The 14,279-nt window shown below is 33.1% G+C and overlaps 1 protein-coding gene across 1 annotated transcript in view; it reads left to right on the top strand.

Annotated features, from left to right (window-relative positions):
* Positions 1-14,279, top strand: part of agps.S (alkylglycerone phosphate synthase S homeolog) — a 141,516-nt gene that overhangs the window by 122,264 nt on the left and 4,973 nt on the right. The gene's annotated exons all lie outside the window — the stretch shown is intronic.

Below are 14,279 nucleotides of genomic sequence, written 5' to 3'. Positions count from 1 at the left end.
TTGAAATTTCCATGCAACTCCCAAACAATCCAGAGCATGGGCAGGATCTGCATAACCTAAATATATTTACATAATTGAGAACTAAACAGGCTGTAAAATTGTAATAGCAATGAACCAGTTGTGGCAGAAAAGTAAAAAGGATTTATGGTTGTATTGTAGGAAACCAAGTGCATATGTGAAATTTACAGTGCCCACACAGCCATAAAAGGCAATTGTATATGAAGGGCAAATCCGTGAATTCTGCCCACAATATTTTTGCATTACCAATTCAGATCAGAGGATATTGTTCAAAGGCTTGAGGCCATGCTTGCCTACATGTATACTTACTAATAACGTCTGCTTTCAAAAATGGAGAAATGGTAAAGATTCAGCCTTTCCTAAAACCAATAAATTGAGCAGAATAAGTGTTCAAGATGATTGATTACCTGCCAGAAAATGCTAATTTATTTGTCATCTTTCTCATTGACAAACATTGGAAAATGGCTTCTGCGTGACTGTTTAGTTAAGCCAAGTCAGGCGTTACAAACAGAAAACTTTATCCATCGTATGTGCAGCTTTTGTCACATTAGCAACACGGGGAAGTTTGTTTTCTTTTCCCTCTTGATATTCCATCCAGATGTGCCTTCCACCCTGCTTCTAATGCTATTTTTCTACTGAATCAGCACAAGTCACAATATCCAGTTCTACATCCATACGATGTTTGTTGTAGGTTAGGAAAGGTTTGTCAGTAAAAATGAATGAAGGAAATGTCTCCCATGTACTGGTTATGTCTAATGCAGAAATATACACTTTACTCAAAATTGATATCCTTTAGAGCCCTTTCAGGTAGTTAAAGGGACAATAAAACTTAGACTATATTTTTATATGATATGTATTTTATATGTTTTCTTATTCATTCTTATCACTGAAAGTCTTCGTATGACAACTTCCATCTACTTATCCATATCAACCCGTCACTTGTTTTCTGTTTTTTGTAAATAAGCTATTTTTATTGTCTGGAATAATATAGTCGCTGTTTGTCAATGTAGAAGGAACTGTTATTGGTTGGCTGCAAAAAACAGGGAAAAATATATCCGTACTTAAGTGTATTTTAATCCCAGTATTAACCAGTTTTTATCGTAATCCTCAGAATAATTTTCCACCTCTTAATGGAACCAGTTAAAATGTTTTACCAGGTTACTGTTAACAGATGGAAGACTATCTATTAACATTTTTTTCATGTCTCTGTATGTCTCCTGCCTTTAAACATGATCTGGGCACGAGACTAATGTCCTAATTCAACCAAAAAATGTTACTTCGTTTTTGGGTTTTTTTTTCTTTAAGAAACCTTTAAAATACAGGTATGGGATCTGATATCCGGAAACCAGTTATGTAGAAAGCTCTGAATTATTGAAAGGCTGTCTCCCATAGACTCCTTTTATCCAAATAATCCAAATTCTTAGAAAGTATTCACTTTTTCTTTGTAATAATAAAACAGTACCATGTACTTGATCCAAACTAAAATATAATTAATCCTTATTGAAAGGAAAACTAGCCTATTGTTTATTTAATGTTTACATGATTTTCTAGTATACTTAAGGCATGACCATCCAAATTACAGAAGATCCTTTATTCAAGAAAACATCAGGTCCCCAGCATTCTTTCAGGTCATGCAAAGTCTTCAGTTTAAAAGAGAAAAGAAGAGCAATAATAAATTAGATTAGAAATGTTACACCTTAGGTCTTTTCTACCAACTCAGGGCCGCCACATCTCAGGGAAAGTCTGTGCCTCTGAATATTTCCCCAGGAGCTCCGTCCACGTTTCTGTTGATTCACAACTCATACTCTGCTGCTGGAAATTACAAACTCACAATATACCGTATATAAGGAATATAACATTCATGATATAAGGCTGATTCTTTCCAACATCCCCTAAGCTTAGATTCTCTCCACACTGAGCATGTGCAGTGCCACTAGCATTCAAAATATGACTTAAAAAGAACAGAAGATGCACAGCTGTTGTAGACAACCTTAAATGCATGGATTGTTGTTATAAGGCTGCTGGGCATGTACAGTATGGATTGAGACTCTTATTAGACTTACATTAAATCAGTTGAGATGGATTCTTCTGGCATGCAGCTCATTTTATTTATAACATATGAGAGATGTTTACATTTATTTTAAAAAATACAGTAGTCAGATACAGAGCTTTTTAAACATTTAGTTCGATATTTATATGGCTAATCGTCTATTTTCCATTGGTGTCTCTTTATAATGTCTCATTAAGGAGTCCGACTGTTTTCATGCTAGGAATATATTCATTTCCACTGACACTTTCCACAATCATGAAGTCATTGTAGAAAAAGGTTGCTCCATGCTATAAGTAACCCATATTCAAATCCAAATCTGTTCATAAACTCCCAAATTTGCTCATAGCAAGACATAATACTTTTTTTGTGAGTTTATATAAGATTTTTTTTAATTGAAGCAAGAACATCTTCATTTGTTTCCCAATGTAGTTCCTTCATGCTTTCCCCTTTACTTTAATAATTACTTAACCCCCCTGTTAAACTCCAAGGATATTAAAAGTCACAGAGGAGTTCCATTACCTTATAAAGGAACACCAGCTCGGGCCAAGTTGTTTCGTATAGATAATGGAATGCTGTGTAAACTTTAAGATATATTTTACAGGTTGTTTGTGAAGTTTTATATTGAAGAAATATGGTTTTAATCACACTTTGATCAGCAATGGGTTCAACCTCTTCAAAATATTGTAAACAGATTTGCTCCAGAATTTGTAGAATATATCAAAGCCTATCTTTATCTAAATTTATTATCAAAATGTTCCATTATCAATCACTCCAGCTCAGCTAAAAACTAAAATGTTTCCAGGTGCCTATGTAAATAGAGTTAAATGGACTGTTCTAAGGGGCTTAAATTGTGAATGTATTGAATAAATTGCTAGAAATCCAGAGAAATACATCTTGAATTAGAAATGGGAAAAATAAAGTTTCCCAAAATAGATTACTTCTGTGGGTTCTTGGGATCCCTTTAGTTTAGCAGCCATAGGGACTGCAGAGGAAATATCCTGGAGCTGTTTTCTTCCTTCCTCTGTTATAATATTTACATTTTACTACTGACTTTGTTTTTTTCACTCAACTGGTAAGCTAAAGAAGTACAATTCACACAGAACCTGGGTAAGTTCCACAAACTTTCTGAACCTTGAAACCTGTTGCCACAACAGGTTTAATAAAAGTCAGATTTGTTTAAGCATGTTTTGCATTAATTTGCTGCTTTGGATTAACTAAAGGAAATCATCTTTATTTACTGACCTTTAATAAAAGTGTGCTAAATAAACACTTATTGAGCAGTTAATTTCTGCCATTGCCTCTATCTTGTGCACTCTGCTTTTGGATTACACGTGTGCCCTCAGGCGGAGGTGCAATACAAGATTAGCGGCCAAAGAATTTATTTTTTGCAACTTTTTGAGGATTTCCAGCTACCCCCTGATTTCTATTTACTGACCTTCAGGACCCGGACTGACATTTTCTTAGCTTTGCTTTTATAGTTGCTCTTTAAAAAAAGTAAACTGGGGGGGTTGCTGAGTATTGATGCTGTTTCGCTTGTACTGTTGGTGGTGTAATTGTGATTAATAACAGTTGCTTTCACTATCTGGAAACAGACAGGCTGGTTTGTCTGCCTACAATCATGCTGTGATAAATGGAGCTATTTTAACTCTGGTTTTGTGTATTAAAGAAAACAGATGTAGTCTAAGACTTCAGGCTATAAGGAAGTATAAATGTAGTTTAACTCAACTTCTCAGTGCTTGTTATTTCAAATGAGACGCTGATCCTTTTTTCTCTCTGTATATTCTGCAGTCATTTAATTTTTCTTTGCTTATAAAAACATGTAACCCACTTTCTCACTTGAAGTTGTTATTATGTCTTCTCAGTTCATTTGTTTTTTGGTATAAACATAAATGCCTTTCCTTCTTAGTTCTTTTAAGGTAGAGTGTCAGTGGCTGATGGCATCACTCACAGGCCATTCTTTTTCCTTGTTCTGAAGAATGGGCTATCATGCTAGTGAACGGCCAGCAAGGGCTCCGCTAGAAGAATGATTAGGGAGGTAGTACTTCTCCTTATCCAACCTGATTTTGCTGCTGGAATTTAGGCCTGATAAGGTTTACTTCTGTTGTCTTTATATATCTGTCTGCTTGTTGCATTGTAATTTCATACAAAACTTGCCTTTTTTTAGGCTTGCTTCCTTTTTGGTGCACCATGTGTAAAAGCTTATAGATGAGTTTGCAATGAAACAAACAGTAGTCATTGCAATGTTCATTACACAAAACTTTCATACAATAATCTATAGTAGCATGTTTTAGTTGACATTCTAGGAAAGTAACTTAATGCTACTTAGGCTTAGGTGATACTGTCCCTTTTGGCAATATAAATAATTATTTTACTTAGAGAAACTGACACCACAAATTAAACCATTTTTACATCTATCATTGTATTGAGTTTGTTTGCTACTTATAATTTTGCCATAAAGTATTTGCTCAAAGTTTTTACATTACCCATCTGACTCCCTGTGATCTTCTATTAGGGGGCAGCCATATTTGTGCAGCAAAAGTCCGTTAGCATTAGAAACTTTAACTGACCGGCTGAGATTAGACAGTCAGGTTTTGGAACATCAACTAAAAATTATTTATGAAAACAGACCTCTCGGCAAAAACATTCAACATGACCTATAGGTAACTTTTAATGTACATTCATATTTTAAAAAGTAGCTTTTTAGCGTCAGTATCACTTTTAAGCATAGTAACTTGTGTACCTGCTTTGTTTCAGTGGTCAACATTAGTGTCCTGCAGCATACTAAAAACAAATTAGATAGCCAAGCCTGACTACTCTTGGAAGACACATTATTCACATATATAGGGCTGTGTAGTTGTAAAGGGTTATTGTCCATGTATTTTAGGAACTTAATTAGGCTTTATTGGGCATGTTTCCATAAATAGTTTTTGTTTTTAACATACTGGCCTGTCCATAGCATAGATTACCTACCTACTTAGTTTCCTAAGGTTATAAGGTATCTGAAGGCTCATGGATTAGCATCCATGGCCCATAGGATTACTGGCGAATTAACTGTATATATTGGTGCCTATTGTAAAGGATTGGTGTTTTGAATACTGTCTATGTACTGCTACAGTATTGTCAAGTGGCAGCCATATTATGTGACATATGGAATGGTTTGCACCTTTATTAACTGCCATATAAGAACTTCATATGTTTAATGGCGGATTAGTAATTAACATACATACAGTTGTGTTCAGAATAATAGCAGTGTGTTTAAAAAAAGTTAATTAAGCACAAAATTCTTATAATAGCTTTTATTTCCATACGCGCAAATGCATTGGGAACACTGCACATTCTATTCCAAATCAAAACATGAAGAAAAAGGTATCTAATTTGTGGTTGCCATTTTAAAGCATTTGAGATCATTTTAGCTGAGCAGCCTATAATTTTTTGCACTTCTTTATATGTTTTCCCCTCTCCAATCAACTTTTTCATCAACGTATGCTGTTTTTCTAAACAATGTCTGAAACAACCTTTTTTACTCAGATTTTCAGAGAGAAATGCTCTATAACTAACATACACAACATTTGCTGCCTTCCTTCCTTTCCTTAAATAAGTGCCGTAATTGACACTTGTTTTTTCACAGAGTAAATTACCTCACTTATTTAACTCCACGCTGCTATTATTTGGAACAAGCTATTATTATGTTGAACAAGCCTCAATTAATGATTCAATCACACAGAATCAGCAGCATGCATGTCATGACTGTTGGGTCTGTTGGTTTTCTATTGCTCTACTACACCTACTAGTAAATTATTTGCCATGTAAAAATATAATTTCTACCAAAAACAGTGATTGATCATGTTAGTGATGTTGGACTGCTATTATTGTGAACACAACTGTACATACCATACCGCAAACTATACTTTTTTCTCAGGAGTCAATATTCATTAATTTATTAATATTTTTTCTGTCAGCATGAAGGTGTCATAAGTTTTGGTTATGTTAAGCTCTTAGTTGCAGCTATCTATGAATTATGCTTATAAATGTATGCTCAGCTAATGAGCATACATTGGGGTCATCTTGTTTAACTATGTATAAAAATAAGCATGCCAAAGCTGTGTATCAGAATTTACATACATATTTGAAACCACAATACACTAAATTAATGGTGACATAAATCTGCACATATGTAACCGACGCCTTTATAGTAGAGGTATAGGACCCGTTATCCAGAAAGCTCAGAATTATGGGAAGACCATCTCCCATAGAGTTTAGCAAAAAGGGACAGTTGTGCTCACCATTACATTTTAGGTGGAGCGCAATGAGACTGTGATCATAAAATTCATAAAAAAGACAAAGACAAGAGTCCTCTGCACTCAACCCCATTATCAATATATTAAGGACATTTTGTGTATTCGACTACTACTGCCCATATAGTGCAATATATTCAAGCTTTGATAGAGTCCATTTTAAGGCATTTACTTCTAATTTTTAAAAAATATTTCCTTTTTCTCTGTATTACTAAAACTGTACCTTGTACTTGTTCCTAACAAAGCTGCATAAATCCATATTGGTGGCAAAACAATCCTCTTAGGTTTATTTATTGTCTGAAAAATTATTAGCAGACTTAGAGAAACAGAAAGCTGCCTTATCTACAAAACCCCCAGATCGCAAGCATTCCAGATAATAGAACCTATACATGTATAACCATATTGTGACCCAGGTCACAGCAAGGTAGGTAATATCATAGGGGTTGGGGATCCCTGAATTATAAGACACCGAAAAAGATGTTGTACCTCGGGACCTGAGGTTTTCCAGATAACGGATCTTTCCGTAATTTGGGTCTTCATGTCTTAAGTCTACTTCAAATTCATTTAAACATTAAATAAACCCAATAGCTGGTTTTGCTTCCAATAGGGATTAATTATATCTTAGTTGGGATCAAGTACAAGCTACTGTTTTATTATTACAGAGAAAAAGGAAATCATTTTGAAAAATTTGGATTATTTGGATAAAATGGAGTCTATGGGAGATGGCCATTCCGTAATTTGGAGCTTTCTGGATATCGGATTTCCGGATAAGGGATCCTATACCTAATACTAATTTTCTGTTGAAAGTTGTTTTCTGCTTTCAAGCAAAACTAAATTGTATTGTAAGCACCCTAGAGTCATCATGAAGGAGAAATATCTTAAAGGGGACCCGTCACCCAAAAAAATATTCAAAATCCTATTTTATCACATTAGTCAAGCAAAATGAACTTTAATTACACTATATAAATTATTTGAATATTGTTTCCTTCAGTCTGGGAATTCATAAATATAGCAAGCAGGCAGGAGTCATTTTGTGCACACTGTTATTAAGACAAGCCTTGCATCATCTCAGAATCTTGTTTGTACACCAGAATGGCGGACCTGATGTCCATCCCCATGCTCTGGCTACACATTTAAATGGTAAAGAGAACAGGGTAATGTGGGGAGTGCAGTGACATCTAGGAAGTGCTGAATGGAAAGTAATTGTCTGCCCCACCTCTATGCCCATGGCATAGAGGAGTGGCAGGCAATATTTGATTGGAAATGAGCTTACAACAGCTATGAATGCTTTAATAAAAAATAGACTTTCCAGTTGCTTTATCTGAGAGGCCCGATTTCGTTAATATGATATTGAAAAGATGGGACTCTTTCTTGAAAGACAATATTGTTCATCATAATGATCCTCTTTTATTATGGGATACATGGAAATGTGTCATTAGAGGTGAACTTCCTTTAAAAGTGCCTTCTTAAAAAAGGTTAATAAGGAATTTTTTTCATTAAGCAAACAATATGAAAGAGCGTATCTTAATTTTAAAAATTTCCCTACTTCCCATAATGCTACTAAATCCAAAAGCGCTATGGATACTTTCAAGAAGTGGAGGGATTTGAGGGATCAATTTTTTATTCCTATCTCAAATGCTAGATTTCATACTCTTGGTAATAAACCTAATAGATTTTTAGCTAATTTATGGAAAAATTGAAATAGTGCTTCTCATACATACATTATTAAAGATAGCAAGAATAAAGTTATTAATTCTCCTAAGGCCATTTCTAATATTTTTAAAGATTATTTCCAAAACATTTATTCTCGCCCTATGTACGATAAAGATAAAAGCCTGGCCTTTTTATCTAAAATCCATTTACCTCAAGCTTCTCAGGAAAAATTGGAAATCTTGAATTCTCCTATAACTACTGAGGAAGTGATGAAAACTATTAAAGGTCTTAAAAAGTTTAAAGCTAGTGGTCCTGATGGCCTCCCCGCTTCTTTTTATAAGTCTATTTCTTTTAAAGTCTCTCCTTTCCTCACTTGACATTTTCAACGAAATTTATTTACATGGTAAGACTTTGCAATCTAGTATAACTTCAAATATTAAACTTATCCCTAAAGAAGGGAAGGATCCTTTGCTAACCTCCTCTTATCGCCCAATCTCTTTAATCAATCAAGATTTTAAAATCTTTACTAAAATTTTAGCTAATAGATTGGCTGATATTCTTCCAGATATTATCTCACCTTTTTAAAATGGGTTTATTAGAAAACAGTCAGGTATTAAAAACTTTAGGGCTATTCTAAATGCCATTTATTATTCTAACAAACATAAAATTCCATGCTCTTTTGTAAGCTTAGACGCCGAAAAAGCGTTTGATAATGTTAATTGGAAATATCTTTTTGATTGCTGTAATTTTTTTGGTTTTAAAGGACTGTTTATTTCTTTTTTAGAGCAAACTTATTCTTCTCCCAAGGCCAAGATAATAATTGCAGGGGAACAATCAGATTCTTTTACCTTGTGTAGAGGAACGTGACAAGGTTGCCCTTTGTCCCCTCTACTCTTTAATTTGACGATTGACCCTTTGATTAGATTTTTATATAGATCTGACTTATTTCAGGGTATACGAGTTAATGGTAGACACATCAAGATTTTAGCTTTTGCAGATGATATACTTTTGGTAGTTCAAGAAGCTCAAAATTCAATAAGTCTTTAAGTTTTTCCACTCCTTATAGTTCCTTTTCAGGCTATACAATTAATTCTAATAAAACTGGAATACTCAATATTAATAGTAGTATACCAAACAAAATCCTTTTTGATTTCAAATTAAAGCCTCCAGGGGGCTCAATTAAATATTTGGGTATTCATATTCCTTCTGATATTTCTAGACTGTATTTTTTAAATCTATCTCCCCTAATTAAACTTACTGAGACCTTATGCGATAAATGGCTTAATTCGCCTCTAAATCTTATAGAGTTTCTTTTTTTTAAATGTTTATTTTCCCGAAGTTATCATATCCGTTACTTAATCTTCCTCTTCTTTTGAAACATTCTGATGTAAAGAAACTGGACCAAGCACTTTCCAGATTTGTGTGGCAAGGGAAGAAGCCTAAAATCTCTTTGGCTAAATTACGTCAATCTAAAATTTTAGGGGGTTTTAATATTCCTAATTTGTTTCTAATTTTAATATTGCATCTTTAGTTAGATACATTATTGAATGGATTTCAGGGAGGGAAGTTTACACTAATCCTTCTTTTGAATCTTATTTGGAAGGAGGTGATCATATCTGCTTATCTTCATAGAAAATGGGGTGGCCTTCCTATAGATATCAAAAGGAACATTCTTTGGCGAGATGCTTTTGTAACATGGAAGATAATTCATAAATTACATGGTAGTAATTATCAAATTTCTCCTTTTCTGTCCCCCTTTGATTTATGTATGTTTACTAAAGCAGAAAGAAAATCTTTAATTCCATACTGGAGGGGAAAGGGTATTTCCCAATTTACACACTTAGTTGATAATGTTTCTGGTTTACCAATATTGTGGGATGATTTGAAATCTAAGTTTGATCTAAACGAGTGTGAAAGACTAATTCATATGAGATTTCTGTGTGGTTTAGACCTTCTCACACATAATAGTGTGGCTATGGATAAACTTCCTCTTTGTAAAGGGATCCAAAAAATCTTAGATGAACCTACTTTTAATAAGATTTCATACATTACTGACTTCTTTCTTCGATTTTCTCCTAGCAATCTTAATCCTCTATAAATGTTAGCGAAAAAGTGGTCATCCCTATTAAAAGTTGAAATCACTTCTCAGAATTTATTATCCTCTATTAAGAACTTTAATAAACTTATAAGATGTGAAGGATGGCGAGTTCAACATTATAGGTTGATACATTTAAGTTATAACTCCCTTTACTTTCAGAATTCAGAGGGTATCACACTTTCCCATTGTCTTAAATGTAAGTCAGAGAATGTTTCTTTATTGCATTATATGTGGGAGTGTCCTTTTATTTCTGAATTATGGAGTAAGCTTGAGAATTTTCTAAGTGAAAAGTTGAATATTTATCTTAAATTGTCTCCTGAACTTGCACTACTTGACTTTCAAGTAATGTCGTCTACAAGTAGTTTTCCAATGACAAAGATGTGGAGTAATTATAAACATTTTATACATTTAGCCTTTGCTGCCACTCGGAAATCTATCTTTCTATATTGAATTCAAGATACTTCCCCAGATTTGAAGGTTATCTTATCATATCTTGGATCTTAATGTATAGATGAGGCCATTGGCTTTAGGTATGGTAGTGTAAGTTTTCGGGAACATTTTCTTAAGCTACGGTCTCCATATTTTCAAATTTTGGAGTCTGATGATAAAGCCTATATAGATAAGTTTCTGTATAATTCTGACAAAGATTCTTCTCTTTATACCTATTGCAGTTCTGGGATTAACTGATGATGTGATAATTTAGTATATTATTTTAATAAATATTGGTTTGTCTGGTTGGTAGAGAGGAGGATCTTATTTTAACTTATCTTATTTTGATTTTTGATTTTTCTTGATGAATATTGTTAAGGTCAATCTTTCGTGTTTTGTTCAAAATGAATTGTTCGGTAATATTTCTTTTATTGCAAAATCTACAAATGTCTTGATGAGCAAAATGTCCTACTTTTACTCTTTTTGTTTATTAAAAAATGCCAATAAATATGATTGAAAAGAAAAGAATAAAAAATAGAAATTAGATTTCATGTTTAATTTGAAAAGGACTTTTATTATACAGATTTTTGGGTCTGGGTGACAGTTCCACTTTAATAACTATCAAAAACTGCCCTAATCACTGTAAGATGGATTTGAAAAGGTTTACGTCAGTTCATCTTGTTGCTCTTTATTCATTCGCTTGACTGTTTTCTGTGTGGTACATCAACAATTCCATATACACCATCAGCATAGTGCCTGGACTATTCCATTATTCATAACATTCAGCTTTTTCATTCTGCTCTTATAAAAGGACAAGTGCTTTTTTATAAAGTGCCATGCAATTTATTCAGTGTATAGATGATATAAAAAGAAAGAGTTTCTTGACAAAATAACCCATATCAACCAATGAGGTGTTTGCAGTTGCCACTTGAAATTATTAAAAGCTGAATTTTGATTGGTTTCTGTGGGGTAATAGTATAGGACAAGTTTTGTCCATGTTACAAAAAATCTTTTTGTAACCTTGTGAGTAATGAGAATACTTCTGCTTATTTTCTCCATTGGTCATTTTTAGCTTCAGTCTTTCCATTAAAGTAAATCCTTCATTTAAGACCGAAAATGATTTGCACAAAAACGATTCAGTTAATCTTTCTATATATTCCGAATGAATGCTTAACCAACTTATGCTTAACCAATGCTTAGGACCTAGGATTTTCTTTCTATCTGTAATTTTGAATTACATGATCAAAGAAGACTCCATGGGGGGTGGACTACCCATAATTCACCGCTTTTTTGGATAACGGTTTCTGGATAATGAATCCCATACTTGTATGTATTTATATATACAGTAAAAAAAATATTTTTTTTTTGCTCTGAGACGCTATTTTGTTATAGTCTGTGAATAAGTTAAGAAACCTAGGCTGGCTGCTAAATAAACATACAGAATATCCAACGCCAGAATGTTTTAGTGGAATTATAGGAAATATTTAATTAAAGCTACCTAGGAATAGGTTATATAGCTCCTATAAGGAACATGTTGTACAAAAGTGACATGTCATTATTACCCATTCTTTGTAAATTACCAGTCAAATTGTTCTTAAGACTATTGCCAGCATTGAACCTTTGACATCTAGGCGAATGGCTACAAGTAGCGTCCACAAATTAAAGTCATTGGCATGTAATCAATGTGCCTAAAAACTAGCAGTTTTTAATTAAAGTAATGGCCCTTTATGCTAATGGGTTTCTCCTAAAACCAGAAATTGAGATAAATGATGGTATTGGTAATGAGTATCTATTGCCATTCTTTCTATGGGTTTTACATTTGGTGTCACTTACTAAATATTTTACTTTAATTGTTTATTATCATTTTTATTTTTTAATTTTGTGAAAAGAGAGCTGCCATTTTGATTAAAAATCTACCATGCCATGCATATAGCAGATCTTTTAAAATGATTTTTACAAATAGATATATGAATGTAGTAAAATGTCTTTAACACGTAAAACATGATGGAAATAATTCCTTCTGTGAATGTAATACAGTTTTTTTAAACCAACAACCCATCCACCAAAGATTTCACTTTTTTTTAATCTAATATTTCATATTTAAAAGGCATTATTTTATTCTTATTTTTTTTTGATAACCACCTTTAATTAGTTGTTGAAAAATGCAATGTAATACCTGTAACTGTCTGATCAGGAATATGCAAAATGCTAACTTTATTCTAATTTATTTATTTTAATTTTTTCCAAATGACCCTTTACTAATTAAGTTAAAGTAGATCTAAAATCTAGAAAGATGATGGATATATTTTTTTTTTTACAAACAAATTGATTGAAACACTAAACATGAACAGTATTTATTTTGCTCATATTGTCATCCTCTTTTCTTTGCGATATTGTTTATCATTTTCATATTTTTTTTTTATGATAGAGACAATTGCTTTAAAATAAAAATATTGTGCATGAAACCAGTGTTTATTGTAAGAAATGTGTGTCTGAACTCTATAGAAATACATTGGATCTATTGTTAAAAAATTAGATGATGAAAATCAGTTTTTTTTTAATTTGTAAAACATATTCCTTATAGGAATACATTTAAAAGCTGTTAGTTTACTTTGTACTGAAGTTGCCCTTAATTGCAAAACTGGGAGCCCAATTTATCAAAAATCCACTTTTTTCTAACAGGAGAAAACTTCAAATCTAAAATGTGCGCTTATTTATTTGAAAAACTTTAATTTCAAAAACCTGATGGCATAACAGTGTGAAAAACTATTCAAATGCAGTACAATCACATTCTAGTCAGTATTTTCAAATAGTCTATTAAATCTCAACTGATCCCAAAAATTATTTGAAAAATAGCTTAAATTTTGCTAATAAAAAAATTGACTTTGACATGAACTCTGCAAGTTGCAAGTTTTTTATATTGATGCTGAATTTTTATATTGAGATTTTTCCCTTAATACATTTTGAAACTTGAGTTTCAGACATTTAAATTTGTGATTTTTGCTGCAGAAAACCTTGAATTGTGATAAAATGTTGATAAATTTGCACCTTATTCTCTTTTATTTTGTGTGTGGTTGTTTTTTTTAAATTACATAAAAGTTTTGAAAAATGTTAGTTGGGGGTTTCATAGTTTCCCAGTATAAAATCCCCTGGAATCAGTGCCTTAAGGTGGCCATACACATTTCGCCAAAGATGGGATCTCTCCCCGATATGCCCACCTTCAGGGTGGACGATATCGGGCTGATCCGATCGTGGGCCCAAGGCCCAACGATCAGGTCATAATGGAAGCAACACAGGCGGTCGGATCGCGGGACCGCGTCAGATGCGGCCTGCAATCTGACAGATCTTGGCCAAATATCACACATGGCCAATAAGCTGCCAACTCAGTCTGTCAGCAGCTTTTATCTGCCCATGTATGGCTACCTTTAGTTTGTGGCCAATAAGTATATGAGTCAGATATATAATCTCTTTAAGGTCCTACTAAATCATTATTCAGTATTTATCATCTTCAAACTTGGAAACTGAATTAGAAAAAAGGTTTTTAGAAATCTAACTTGACTCTTCCATATGTTCCTTTCAGACTGTCCAAGGCTAATTTTGTGGCATCTATGGAAAATGAAATCTGGTCATTAGGTTCTAACGAAGCAAGATCATCAATATTAAAGATGTCCATGTAAAAATGAGCTCCTTGTGATTTGGCTTTATAAAAGTTATTTTAATTGTTTCTTTAGCACCA

The sequence above is a fragment of the Xenopus laevis genome, chromosome 9_10S (genome assembly GCF_017654675.1).
Source record: "Xenopus laevis strain J_2021 chromosome 9_10S, Xenopus_laevis_v10.1, whole genome shotgun sequence".
Classification (NCBI taxonomy): Eukaryota; Metazoa; Chordata; class Amphibia; order Anura; family Pipidae; genus Xenopus; species Xenopus laevis.
The sequence above is the reverse complement of the archived record's forward strand: the minus strand, read 5'-3'. Positions and strand labels throughout refer to the sequence as shown.